The 12,229-nt window shown below is 41.1% G+C and overlaps 1 protein-coding gene across 1 annotated transcript in view; it reads right to left on the reverse strand.

Moving 5' to 3' along the window:
* Thsd7b (thrombospondin type 1 domain containing 7B) overlaps positions 1-12,229 on the reverse strand; it is an 878,050-nt gene that overhangs the window by 737,012 nt on the left and 128,809 nt on the right. The window lies entirely within an intron of this gene.

Here is a 12,229-nt window from a genome sequence, read left to right on the forward strand (position 1 = left end):
ACTAAAGAGAAGCCATTCTTCCTTACCGTGCCTACTACTAATATATGTCTGTGCAAATAAGCAGATATTTTTGAATATTAAATATCTATGGGTATAATATGATAGTTCTATATGGGCATATAAAACACAGTGATCAAACCAGAGCAATCTGCATTTTTATTTACTTAACCATTTATCACTTCTTAGTGTTGTAAACTTCCAACTCTTCTTGTCTAGTTGTTCTAACAGAAACAATAAATTACTGTGAATTATTGTCACCCAATTGGAGTGTGTGTCTCCATAAACTACTCCTCTTGTCAAACTGTATGTTGATATCCATTACCCCACACCTCTGTGTGCCCCCTCCCTGTGTCTGTCTGTCCTTTTAAAGACCACTTTCTGCGGTCTACTTTTATGAAAACAAATTTGTTAGGCTGTATGTGTGACTGAGAGCATGCTATATTTTTCTCTGTCTGGGTAGTTTCACCATGATTCAATGTTTTTCAGTTCCATCCATGTTTTAGCAAACAACAAGATTTTATTCCTTTTTGTGACTTATTGTCATTTTTTAACAAACCCAACCAGCCTCAAGACAATTGTCACATAGTACATTTCAACTATCATTGCCCTGGCATGGTATAAATATACCACATTTCCTTTTTTATCTGCCCACTGATACACCTCAGGTGATTCCATATGTGGGCTATTGTGGATGCTGTGGAGGCAAGGCAGTAAAAATGAGATTGCAGGCATCTCTTTGGCATACTCCTTCTACTTCCCATGGATAAATACCCAGGGAATAGACTATCTCCACTTATGTTGTTTCTGGTTTTCATTGTCTGGGGTATCTGTTTGCATAATGACTGTCTTAATTTATATTCCCACAAATAGTGCAAACAAATGCTTTAAGAACGATAAACTGGCCAAGCTACCAAACCCAATTTTTTAAAAGGTGTTTTCTCTCTTTTCTCTCCAAGAAAGAGAAAAGTTCACTGGATAACCTGGCAAATTGCCATTGGAAATTTTACATGTGGAAGTTTAATTACAAACTTAGATAAGTGGATTATAATGAAAGATATCTCTAGTGAGGGAGCCTAGACAGATGCATCGTAAATGTATTAAAGAAAACACTAGAGAGAGAACTTCCACCAGCAGAGAGATTTTAATTAAACAGCAATAGGATGGATCTCTTCTGTGAAATTATTTTACTGTTACCCACAGTTCATTAAAACTATTTACGGTAGTCTTTAAAACCATTCCACTCACAAAGGATGTCTAAGCCCGTCGGTCTCCATTACAAGAGCAGAAACTGTGGGTGCGAGTAAAGAAGGAGCATTGGATAACTGTAGGGTGAAAGCACATTTCTTAATATGCTGGTCTTGGAAACCACACAAGACAGAGTTCTGAACTGTGCATTGATTCAAGCCCTTCCAAGAAGCCAAAGGATCCAACCCTTACCACTAAGGAGCCAACAGAAAGTACAAGGTCTCTTAGACACAGCCAGAGGAGGACATGTTTGCTACCTTGCTACTTACATGGGCTAGCTGACTTATTTGAAGTATTAGACTGTTAAAGGTATACATTTCTGAAAGCCCTATCAATATTCCTGTGACCTCCGAAGTGTCCAAACAAAAATTTATGACACAATGTAAAAGCTAAACATGTTCTCCATTTTTACATGCCTCGATTAGAACCCAGCATCTAGTCTCAGTGAGTACGTGGTAAATATTAAATATGTGAAGAAATGAATGAAGCAAATCAGTAGAACCAAGCACATTCTGTTCTAAAGAATGACTTGTGATATTATAAAATAATAATATAAAATAAAATACTATTATAAATAACACATAAACATACATATATGTGTTGCAATAATAGGTCTATATGCATATACACACATATAATATACACATGATAGAAGAATGGCTGGAGAGAGAGTAGCATAGCAGCTAAGAGAATTTGCTGCTCTTCAAGAGCACCTGGTTTGGTTCCCAACACAATTCACAACAAGCTAACCCTGGAGTTCCAAAGGATCTGATGTCCTCTTTGACCTCTGTGGACTCTGCAGCCATTCTCTCCCACAAACATAAACATAAATAAAAATAATAAAAATAAATAGTTTACTACGAGTCAGGAGGTGGTGGCGCATGCCTTTAATCCCAGTACTCGGAAGGCAGAGGCAGGGGGATCTTTGAGAGTTCAAAGCCAACCTGGTCTACAACGTGAGCTCCAGGACAGCCAGGGCTATACAGTGAAACCCTATCTTGAAAATCAATATCACAAAAATAAAAAATAAGTAAATGAATATGTAAATATTTTAAAAGTTAACTAATAGTGAATACAAATATTTAGTCTAAGAAAAGCAAAGCCTCAAACACTTATAGAAAAATGAACTCTCAATTGTAGGCCTCTAGTATTGCATAATACTATTTCATCATATGCCTAATTTCTTTATTCACCCCCCCCAAAAAAACACTACAATTTGTATAATAAACAATTTTTCCAGGATGTCACTAATTACAAACCCAAGTGAGCATTGATAGACACATTTTTGGAGGATACCTAAAGAGTCAAAAAGAACCCTTTATTCAGGCACAGTGGCACATCCCTAAAATTGCAGCCCTGGAGAAGCTACAGGTTTAAGGCCGGTCTCAGGCACGTGCTGAGACCTTGTCTCAGAATGCTACTGCTAACAGGTGGTCTATAGCTCAGAGGTTGGGTGCTTATCTGGCATGCAGAAGGCCTTGGGTTCGATCCCCATCACTGTAGAAAACACGAAGGACGCTTTCTAACCTGACATGACACACAGAGAACCGGCGCGCTGATGCTTTGATACGGGACAGAGGATGACACACCAATGCTTTGATAAGAAAACTGTAATTCGTGATTAAGGAAAGCTCTTAGAGGTAGCTAAATGAGTTTATTTGCAGGGCTCGTCATCTGGAATGTCACATACCTTGTAATTTCTACAAACAGTACCCCCTTTTTATTTTCAGTTAGGAGTGGCATTCAGAAGCTTCAAAGGACCTATGGGCCCTTTAAAATACCATTTTAATAGAATCCTTTTTCTATAAAAGTTCAAAATATAACTTCCCACAGAACTGAATTTTTTACTGGAGCAGAGGACTAGACATTAACATCAACACAGACGTGACCTCTGTCAGTTGGGGGGTAAGAAATACCACTCAGAAATCTGAAGGTCAGAGAGAGATGTCTGTTAGAACAAAGAAGTCATCAAGAGACAGGAGATGTATATCAGAGATGTCTTATATGCATTAAAATAAAAAATGACTGCCTCTAAATGCATCAGCACAAATACAAGGTGAGGTCATGAAGCCTGGGCTGCAGAATAGAACAGACCGGGCCCTCCCACAGATGACTGTAAAAGAAACCATCTTTTCCCATGTTGGCTGCCCTGCTAGACAAGTGGCAGTCACACCAGGTCCACAGGTGTCGCGAATCCTTTAGGGAAACCAGATATACAGCTCATCATCCAAGCAGATCAAATTACACTTGCACGGGATTATATATTTATGAGACAAAAACCAACACAATATGTCACCCTGTGGGCCAAATGTCACTTTTTTTGTGTGGTCACAGCTGCGCTTTGATCCTGCAGCTGCTTTAAAAACGCTTGTCGTTGGTCACGGTGTGGGGGTTCTGAGTTGGCTCAGTCCAGGTGGGAGGGGAACTGAGACTCCATGCTGAAGTTCACACTAGAGAAGAGCGATTTTAAAGAGCAACACTTGGGTCCCTCCCTAGTGCTATTAGTTTATCACCTGTTCTCATTTGCATAATTACTGTGCTTAACAAGTATGCAAGAGGTCAACCTGAAGCTGGCCTCTAAAGCCCCAAAATTGCAGTCCTACACATTACAGAGAGTTGTGCCAGGCCTGGGATGGGAAGGGATCTTACAGCTACCATCCTGTAAAACCTTAGAGGCTTTTCTCTCTCCAAAGTCCAGGATCTTAGTGCTAGGGAGCTAGCTCAAGGTTTAGGAGCACTTGGTGCCCCTCCAGAGGACCCACGTTTAGTTCCTTGCGCAGGTGGCTCACAGCAACCTGTAACTCTGGTCCAGGAGATCTGACACCCTCTTCTGACTTCCTCCATATTCACATATCATATCCATACACTACACCACACCACACACACACACACACACACACACACACACACACACACACACATACACACACACACACACGCACACGCACTCTAATAGAGAAGAGACTGAGACAATGGAATGGCATTCTGGAACAAACTTGTCTGAGTGGCCTTCACTTAAGTAAAGGACCCACTAAAGTGGCTCACACCTACACTTACATATCCTCTGGCTTTCATTTCATAGTTTTCTGAAACTCTTAAGAAGCCTGGAGAGAGGGTAGGGAAAGATTACATTTCACCTTGCCTCATGTTTGGCCAACTGTAAATATTTGCGTCCTGTACTAATTTGATTCCTAATTTCTTTCGGAACACATAGAAGATAAAGACGTCAGTGCTGAGGAACAGGCTCACTTGTTCTAACACTTAACACTATATTAAAAAAATAAAGTGGGGTCCAACAAGATAGCTCAGTGGGTAAAGCTGCTTCCCACTAAGACTGACAACCCGATTCCATCCCTAGGAGTCACATGGTGACAAGAGAGAGCCAGCTCCTACCAAGTGTTCTCCACCTCCATATGTGCATCGTGGATGGATGCCTGTCCACACACGTATGTAATTTTTAAAATTGCTGTAAAACAACTGTCATGAGGGAGGAGCAGTCTTGTGATAAGAGAATCAGTTTTAACAGAGGTGAGCTTGCAGTAATTCCACATTCCCGATAGCCAAATCTTTTCTCAATTATTTCCCATATGTGCCAAGGTTGCAGTCCTTCTCCTTCTCTTCCCCAGAGCAAGTCTCCTGGCATCTTCTGACTCCCAGCACAATTAAGAGACGAAGGCAGATGCTCAGTGGGGAGATATGAGAGGACACCGGAAGCTCTAACGGGGCAAGGAAGGACCAAGAAATTGAAAGGATATTGAAAGGGCGCTCTGTATCCCAAGCTTCTCTGGTATCCTTGGCAGTGATGAGACATTTCCAATGACAGAGAACTCCCAACGTCTCACACCGCAGCCACTTCCTCTTTTAGGTCGCCTAAATACCTTAAGCATGCTCATCCCTATTTCTGCTCTGGTTCTTGTCGTCCAAATCACTTGGTTTTATCTCCTCCTCTAGAGTTAAAGCAAAATTATAATTTGTAGTTATCACGACAAAACTCCCAAATTTGCCTTTTCTAGGCTATATGTACCCATCCACTTTTAACCATTTCCCATTAATCAATGCTTCTAGCTTTCAACTAAGTAACCTTTCCCCAGGCCTGTCCCCAGTGGGTGAAGAGTCCGCTGAAGTATCAAGCCGTGAAATCTGAGAGCCCCTCAGTGAAAGGGTGTTTGTCACTGGAGAAGCAATCATGGCAGAAATAATCCTAAGTATTAAAAAACTGTCCACGCCAGTGTTCATATCAGGGTTAATTATAAATGTTAATTAGAAACATAGTAATGTTAATTATAGAGGCAGTAACCTAGAAGCCTATTATAGGAAAATAATTAACTTCATTATTATCATCTCAATGAAGTATTGGTAGCCATACTCTTTCATTACAAAGAGAATAAAAGATATCTTAAAATGTTTATAGGATGGATTGATATTAACCCTCAATATTGTACTGCATTTGGTTAGAAATTAAGAAAATCTATACATATGATTATTGGAGGGATCATGTAGAAAAATAGGATGAGTACTTGAGATATTGCTATTTTTAACCTCATATATAAGGAGCTAGGGTGATAGATCAGTTAGTAAAACTCATGCCACACAAGGACCAGAATCTGAGTTCAAATCTCTAGAACCGGTGAAAAGAAGCAAGGCACAGTGGTGCTTATTTCTCACCCAAGTGATGATGAGAAGAAAGACAGAGACAGATGGATTGTGGATCTCTCGAAGTTCCTTAGTTAGCCAGTCTAGTCTAGCTTGGTGAAGTTCCAGGCCAATGAGACACCTGCCGCAGGCAACAGAGGAAGGCATCTGAGGCTGTTTCCTGATTTCTGTATGTAAACATTCATACAGATGTGCATTGGCACACACAATCGTGCACATAAACACAGAGAGATGACTTATTTAGAGTAATCAGAATAAAAGGAGTAAAAAGAAACTAAATGAATGGCAAGTTATGCCCATCTGCGCAACGGTGGCTTAAACTGTTGAGGGGGCTATTGACTCCCCTCTGATTGGATTTGAAGCCTACTTCCACAGGAAGACAGGGGGAAGCCCCACACCTAGAACTGTGAGCCTGGGTAATAATCCAGGTCTGAGAAGTAGTAGGTCCATCTGGGGAGCTTATTACTGGTGGTTAATTAACCTAGCAAAGTCACAAACTGCCTTCTAAATACCTATGCTCATACGCATCAACAAAAGCAGCTCCAGGCCTTCATTCCCCAAGTCACTTCTTAGAGCCAGCAAGTGGTAAATGCAGAGACTCACAGCTATCCCAGGATGCAGAGAATAAGCAATGGATATGGGTTAATCCCTAAGCAAGTAGTCTATATCACTCCCTGTGGAGCTCAGGAGACATTATAGCAGAGCGCTTAGGAAGTGCGCAGGAGCCTGATAAAACAAAGGGCTATAGACTGCCATTTTTAGACTCTATATAACCAATGCAATTATTAACTCAATACTGTAGTTATCTCACTGGACCCGCACAAAACTGGACTTATCAACAACGAATCAAGGAGGGCACAGGAAGCTCACAGGACCCTTTGCCACTGAACCACTGACTGTCACTTGATTCTAGGAGAGTGGGAATCACTGCCTTTAGTTGTATACTTTCTGTTGAGCCCGCCAGGCTCCCACAGTCTCACAAACAGCCCTGGTCCATCTCAGTGGGTCTCAAAACAATTCAGACATGAATATGGGAGAGAAATTTGTGTGGGAGGGAGTTTATAAGAGGTGGTAGAGAGGCAGGGGCTTACAGCAAACCCCATTTTGTATACATGTGCAGAACTCTCTCAAAGCAGATTTGATTAATAAATAATTGGACAAATGAGTAAAGAAATGAATTACAGAAGCAGAGGCAATGCAGTGTGGCCCACATCCAATGCCGCACGATTCGAGCATGCATCGGGGTCTTAGGAAAGTATCTGCTTGAAGAAGCCATCAGAGCAAGGCCATTTCCCTGACTGCAGTTTCTGGCCATTTGTCACTGAAACCATGTTTTCTCCAGGAAGGGAAATAATCTTGCCACAAAGAAACCTTAATGACGACTTTAAAAATAGTGTGTTTCCCTTAGTAGCCATTCGTCCCCAAGTAGCAAAGAGGGGCCATGCTTTTCTTCCCGTCTTGTGCGCCACAAAGCTCATCTAGACAGGGAGTTACTGTCAACTTTTAATAGAAATGCCTGGAGCGAGCCAGGAAGCAGGCCCTGGGGTTTCATGGTCTCTGGTAAATAATCAAGGCTGATTGTGGGATACTTTTCTGTCCTTTATAATAAAAATTGAAACGAATGTAAATGATGTGCTACTTTCTTGAAGGTATTTTCAGTTTGCTTTCTGTTCCTTTCAATTACTATGGGTTCCATAAAGAAAGACTTAAAGCCAAACAGAGATCGTAGCCTAGTCCTCTCCCCTTTGCTTTCTCAATCCAAAGGATTCTGCCAAACATGGGACCCTCTTTTCATTCCCTAGACCAACCAAAGCCTGTTCTGCTAGCTTTTCCCAATGTCCTTTGCTGCAATTGACAGTATTCAAGGAGCAGATGACAAAGTCTATGACGATGACAATCCCTGCTGCAGTTGCTTGAGCCTTCTGATACTGTCAAGACCTAATACAGAATTAATCATGTGTTATTATTCTTGAGCAACACAAGAAATAAACCCATGGTCTTGTCTTCCCGTTTAACACCGTGTTCCACAGCAAACATTAACATCAAAAAATATTTAACAACTTACAGAATACAGAAGCAAAGCAGAGAGCTGGGCTTGGATGCAAACAGGAGGGAAGATTCATGGCATCTCTGATGATGCTCCTTATTCCCCTGACAATGACTGGGCATATCATAAGTGAAATGTTAGTGAAATAACCTGTGCATGTGCTAACGTCTCCTTCCTGTAATGACCACAAAGAAATGCCTGTGTGCCAGTTTCATCCTGTTAGTGTGTTAAACACAGACAAAAAGCAAGTTAGGGGAGACAGGGTTTATTTGGCTTACATTTGCAGACCACAGGCCACCAATGAGGGCCGTCAAGGCACAGACTCAAGGCAAGAACTTGAAAAGTGACACCCTTGCTATTCCATACAGCATTACCACCGACCAGGGAACTAACTATGTGGCCAAAGAAGCTGGGCAGTAGAATTGTGATCCCTGCCTCATAGACGAGATTATGCTCAGCTAGATTTTTATTGAGTTCAGGACTGCATAGTTAGGAAATAGTGCCGCTCCCATTGGGCTGAGCTCTTCCACATCGATTACCAATCAAGGCAATCTTCCACAGACATGCCCAAAGACCAGTGTGACCAGGCAATTCTTCAACGGATGCTCTTTTCTCAAATTACTCTAGGCCATGTCTAGTAAAGAGCTAGAGCTAACCAAAACTATCTGAAATTTAAAGAGGTTTCAGCCAAGACTTGAGCAAAGGAAAAAATATATATAATATCAAGCAAGTGAATAGAATGAACTAGTGTACCGAGACCGGAGTCTTAGAAATTGATGGAAGCCATGTGATTCTGCCAAAAACAAAAGATTTGAAAAATCTGGTCCATTGTGTTGATAGGTTAGTCCACAATGTAGAAACTAGGGTAGGTTCTCTAGGTAAGACAATGTGGTACAGGGAGAGCCTACAGTCTGCCTATATTAACAAGGAAGAGGAAAGTTTTGATGCTGAAACTGCCCTTGAAGGTATAATGCTCCCCCTTCGACTTGATTGACTTATGAACATCTTTGTGACTTTAACGTGCCTGTATAAGCTTGCCCTCACCTTCAGGGTCCTTTAAAATCTTATTTTAATAGTTATTCACTCCCAAAAATATTTAGGATCCCAAAGAGCTTGCTGTAATCATTACTTCTCCATCTCTCTGCCGTATGTTACACTGTAAGGTTAATGAATGAAACTTCTTTATTATTTTTTAGTATTTCTAACCAGTTCTTGGTATAGAAAGATTTTATTCTTGGTTTATATTCAATGTCTAAAGTTAAGAAAAATGACCTGATAGGAAGTAAAGGGCTGTACACATATTGGAATATTAATAATATCTTGAGTTGATTAATGGAATAGGATTCTGCCACATTTATAAGCAAAATTAGAGGTGTGTAATAGAAAACTGTACACTTTACATATGGGAAGCTGGGAGTTATGGGTGACAAAAGACCATATGGTGGTAGCCAGTCTTGAAGGCAGGCTCTGATGATTCTTAATACTTAAAACCCAGTATATCATAACTCCTTCCACATTGAATATACAATTTTTAAAAATAGGGCCTAGAGAAATATCTCAGAAGTCAAGAATACTTGCTGCTCTTGCAGAGGACCAGGTTTCAGTTCCCAAGACCCTCATGGTGGCTCACAACCACAAGTACCTCCAATCCCAAGAGACCCACGGCCCTCTTCCAACTTCCATAGACACCAGAAATACATGTGATGAATATATGTACATGCAGGCCAAACATTCACACACATTTAAACCGACATTTGAAAAATCTAAAAATTATTTTTAAAACTTGTCACAATGTAACTTCTTAGGCCCAGCCCTAGCTGATGTCTGGAATACAATCTAGGGGCAGGTGCGTTACTCAATGATCCAGCTCAGCTGCTCCTAAACATCTGACCTGACGAGACGTGGGACAAATGTCTGCTGCTCCTTTAAGCTGTAGAATGCTGAAGTGACTTGTTACCCAGCAGTAAATGGCTAGCACTTGTTTTCTATCTCTAGCTCTCCTCAGGAAACAGAAGACAAGAAGAAGGCAGAGTCAGTAAGAGAGGCTGTCACAGTGCTCGCTCTTTATTCTCATGGATTGAAGACTCGCGAGTAAAGCACAACAGATTGGAGACAAAGAGAATGAAATCTAAGACTCTCTTCTGCCCAGCTTCACCCTGGCTCACCCTGGCTCGCCCTGACTCACTCTGGTTCTGGAAAATTTCCTTCAGCCTTCTGATATGCCGTGTCCTCTCCTGCATAATGAGTGCATAGCACCAAAAAGATGGTTCCAAATGAGATGAAATTGCTAAAGCCCTCAACCTTGGGCCTGACATAGATAGTAGCTATCTAAATCAGTACCTAATGAACAGCTCAAAGGGGAGGCGGGTTAAGTGGAAGTGGAAGCAACTTCCATACAAAATAAACAACAAAATAATGAGATTCTAAAATAAAGTGTTTGACTCATTAAAAATATGTTGATGCCTAGTCATACTCCCTACATGTGACAAAATAGGTCCATCCCATTTCTCTAGAAAATTTATTCTATCTTCTCATGGTTAACTTTAACTGTTAACTTGACACAGCCTAGAGTCATCTGAGAGGAAATTGAAGAGAGGAAAATTTCAATTAAACAATTGTGTAGATAAGGTTGGGTTGTAAACATGTCTGTTGGAGGGTGCCTTAATTGCTAACTGATGTAGAAAGGCAATGCCCAGTGTGGGTGGCACCATTCCCTCTGTAGGTAATTCTGAGCTGTCTAAGAATGCAAGCTGAGTAGAGGCTGACATTCAGCATTTCTTCATGGTTTGTGCTTCAAGTTTCTGCTTGAGTTCCTGCCCTGACTTCCCTCAGTGATGGACTGCGCACCATGGAAACAAGCTGAACTAAACCCTTTACCCCATAAAGTTGTGTTTGGTCACACTGTTCCATCACAGCAGCAAAAAGAAAGGTAGCTAACCATACCATAAGAATCTAATATAAGGCAAATTAATTCTCTCAAAATTTTAGTGCATGCCTACTGTAAAATTACTATTCTCCAGTCTAAGGGTATAGCCGTTCACAAAGGGGCTCTCAACAGTTATGCAGCCATCAGGTGAAAAGTATTCTAGGTAGAAGGAATGAGTCTCAAGGTCCTAAGGAAATACGGAGGGAAACATCCCAGGAGAATGGCAGGGCAGGTAAACACTGATGTGGTTTAGAATCTACTATGAGGAGGAGCCACTGAGTATTTTTAATGGTAAGAGAGCATCATGCAAAATTATTCTTATCCACTCTGTGTAGAATATAACATGGGGGGGGAGTGATGTAGAAATTCAAATGAAGAAATGGACTTTCAAATTCTGGAAACATACTGAAAGCAGTGCAAAATGCTTTCTTGATGGCCTAAATATGAGTAAAACATAAGAATCAAGGCTGACTCCATTTTGGAGATGAGCAATTTATAGAATGGAATTGCTGCTAACAGACAGGGATCTCTAATAGGCAAACTGATCTTGTGACATTGCAGCACCATGTCATCTACAGAGTTCATGACTTGAGAAGTTCAGAATCGCAGTATCAAAAGAAAATCACCAATTTCTAAGCAAGGTTATGATTTAGTGTTGCATGGCATTCATAGATATTTGGGCTACATGTGACCCAAAGGTTGAACACATCTGCAAGGTGAAACAGTGATTTGGGGTAGTGGGGTAACTGGAGTTCAGTTCGGTATATTAAGACTGAAATGCTTATTGGGTGTTGATTGTGCTATTTAGCTTCATCTGTCAACTTGACACAGCACAGAATCTTCTGAGGGATTCAACTGAGAGATTAGCCTGTCATTATGTCTGTGGGGTGTTGTCTTGATTGATGATATATGTAAAAGGAGTCTAGTCTCCTGTGGGTGAAACAACTCCCTAGGCAGCTAGGCCTGGGGTGTACAGATGACATCTATCTAAAGAAGAAGGCAGGGGAGAAACAGAGAGTATGCCGGTTAGCAAGCAGAATCCTCCATGATTGCTGCTGTAATGCTTAGTTCTGAATGAGTTCCCAGATTGGAGGTAATTCTGCATGCAAGAGCAAGCAGGTCCTGCCTTCAGGTTTTCCCACTTTGAGTTCTGGCCTTGGTATCCCTCAAGAGTGGTCTGTGACCTGGAAGTGTAAGAAGAAATAAATAAATTATTTCCTCCCTAAAGTTTCTTCCTGCCAGAGTTTTCTATCACACAAACAGAAATCAAACCAAAACATTATATATGCAACTACAGAAGGTAGATGGATAATTGTATCCGTGAGTCAGTGTTCAGGGAAATTCCCTGGCCTGAAGGG

Source organism: Myodes glareolus, chromosome 5 (genome assembly GCF_982192425.1).
Source record: "Myodes glareolus chromosome 5, mMyoGla1.1, whole genome shotgun sequence".
Lineage (NCBI taxonomy): Eukaryota > Metazoa > Chordata > Mammalia > Rodentia > Cricetidae > Myodes > Myodes glareolus.